Source organism: Cupressus sempervirens, chromosome 9, assembly GCF_028749045.1.
Source record: "Cupressus sempervirens isolate cs-2001-9-10 chromosome 9, ASM2874904v1, whole genome shotgun sequence".
Classification (NCBI taxonomy): Eukaryota; Viridiplantae; Streptophyta; class Pinopsida; order Cupressales; family Cupressaceae; genus Cupressus; species Cupressus sempervirens.
The window spans coordinates 57,111,229-57,113,822 of NC_143126.1; the positions used below are offsets into that span (position 1 = coordinate 57,111,229).

Below are 2,594 nucleotides of genomic sequence, written 5' to 3' on the forward strand. Positions count from 1 at the left end.
TTCTATAAAATTAGTGATACTTTGAATTATCAATGATTAGTTGCATCGTAGTAAGATATCATGCATGCTTGAGATATTAGTTAGGTGAAATGAGATTTAAAGACCTATATTGTCTTTTTGATATTTATGGTAATTTGAAAAAATATTTTAGTAGAAGCTCAATAACCCCATTTTAAAATAAATTTTCCCCTTTACCATCTAAGCGAAATATACAATTCTACAAGAGTATTTTCCTTTATCTTATTTGTTATGACATTTTTTGGTTATAAACAAATGATATCTTTGTAATAATATCATGATATGTAGATACATATATTTATATATGCATTTATTTTTATAATTATGTATATTTGTACATATATATAAATATATGCATGTAGATACATACATACATACATACATACACACACATACATATATATAGATTGGATGATTGAAAGGATCTACTTTTACAGATAGACAACAAATATTGATTTATGTGTAGCTCTTAAAAAAACCCAAAATATAGGCCTTCTTGTAATCATACTCCTCAATGCTCAAGAGGAGTCCTGACAGCTTAATAAAAGAAAAAATATAAAATACATATTATATGTACAAAAATACAATAATAACACTTTTACACAATTTCCATAACTCTAATTAACTTTACAAAATATCTTTGATTTAAATATGAAGCTTATTCACATTTTACATGAACCCTTCCAAAGTCAAGAAAGTTTTGTGTGACATTTTATGCATTGAATTGGAAATCTAAGAATGGAGATTATACTTCCTTTTCATCAAGCACAAGTTCACTAAATCTTTTTGTGCTAGTTAATGTACAACATAAGCAAAGTAGTCCATGTGACTCACTAGGCTGCTTCTTTGTGAAAACTTCCAACTCATAGCCGGTATTAGAATTTATATCCATTCTCTGAAATACAAGCACTTGCAAGAAATCATGATAATATGATGCAAAGATCGTAAATTTTGATATTTATGATAACCGAAGTACAAAGAAAAGTTGGCTACATTTTCTGCCTAGTATGATCTTCTGAAACATGCATCGGAGACAGAGAAGTTCCATTCCAGCTCTGTGGTGTGTAGAGAACTCTTTTTCTTACGTTCCACCACTAACTGAGGTGGGCTTAGCAATGTAGGATGGCATGTTTTCGCCTGCCATAATGACAGCCACTTTATCTCCATTATCATTCTCTGAATAATCTTTCGCTTTTTTCCTTATGTCATTATTCTCCTCGAAAGTGGAATTTCTTGTATTGTTACCATTCTCTTGAGAAGTAGTGTTCGAGTCCCTCCAGTGGGAGCACGCCAGAACGACCAATGCAAAAGCTATGAGAGTAACAATGGATACCACTGCTGCAAACAGAAATGGAACTGGTGAATGCCATGCTGATGGGGCGCTTGAACTATACGGAGTTGTAAGATTTCTCATAGCTTTTCTATGCTTTACTATGTATTCCCTTCAATTCAATGCTCAGCTTCAAGTATTTCAGATCTTAATGTACTATACAATGCAACTGCGCACACCTTTATATGTCACTTGATATTCAGCAATTCATCGAAACAAATTTGAACTTGAGAATGTTGTTTCGGGGTAGAACCTTATGTTGATGCAAACTTAGAGAGCAATCTACCATCCCATTCGTGGTTGGCCGAATAATCCGACTGAAAGACAATATTTATTTATCATCCTTGGTCTACCTCTTTAAAGTGGATGCCTTACTCTTGGTCTAAGAAAACATAAAATTCCATGCGAGGTATATGGTGTTAAAAATATGAAATCTACTAAACCGCTTTGTCCTTTCACGAGTTTCATAAATGACTTATCTATACTCTTTTTAGTTTTTTATTTAAGACATCCTTTTAAGTTGTTCCTATTCATAGGGATAGAAGGTAGACGAAGCAACGATATAAAATGGTAAAATGCCTAAGAAGCAATGATATAAAACGAAAACAAGAAAGTTTTCATGTTTGCCAAAATGTGGAAACACCCCAAGGCTTGTTGGTGGAGGCCCGCACTTTTGTTTGATTCTCACGAAACATATCATTGTTCAGCAATGATGGAACCCAAAATAAAAAGCAGGAAAGGGTTTTTAATTTTTAAATGAAAGATTTGTTGGAATGTAGGATTATAGAAATTGCTGGATTACCGAATAAGGTTAGGTTCTAGAAGTCATTTATGTTTAGATAATTCTAGGAAAGTCTATTTGTATTATGTCAGTTAATTTAGATGTTTCTGGATACCATTGAAAACCTCTATAAAAGAGGCACAATGTAATTTTTTTGTATTAGGAATAAAATGATTCTATAATTTCTATAAGTGCCTATAGTGTGTATTTTGTGTTTAATTATCATTGTGGATCCAATTCATCCACCCCCATCAATTTGGTATCAGAGCTGGGAGGACAAAATTGTTGATTAAAGAGGAAGCGATGGTTTGGTGCTGCTAAATTGTGAAGGATTGATTAGTGTTATAGAAAAGACAATTGTTTTGAAGAAGACTTTTCATGAAGATTATGAAGGAACCAAAGTGCTTGTAAAGAGGAAAGAACAAAAGGTATAGTCATTTGAGAAATTCTCCTAGTGCCATTATA

At 32.4% G+C, this 2,594-nt stretch overlaps 1 pseudogene; it reads right to left on the reverse strand.

Annotated features, from left to right (window-relative positions):
* Nucleotides 1–1,099: 1,099 nt before the first annotated feature.
* LOC149537622 (protein GLUTAMINE DUMPER 1 pseudogene) lies at nucleotides 1,100–1,432 on the reverse strand (annotated as a pseudogene).
* Nucleotides 1,433–2,594: the final 1,162 nt, after the last annotated feature.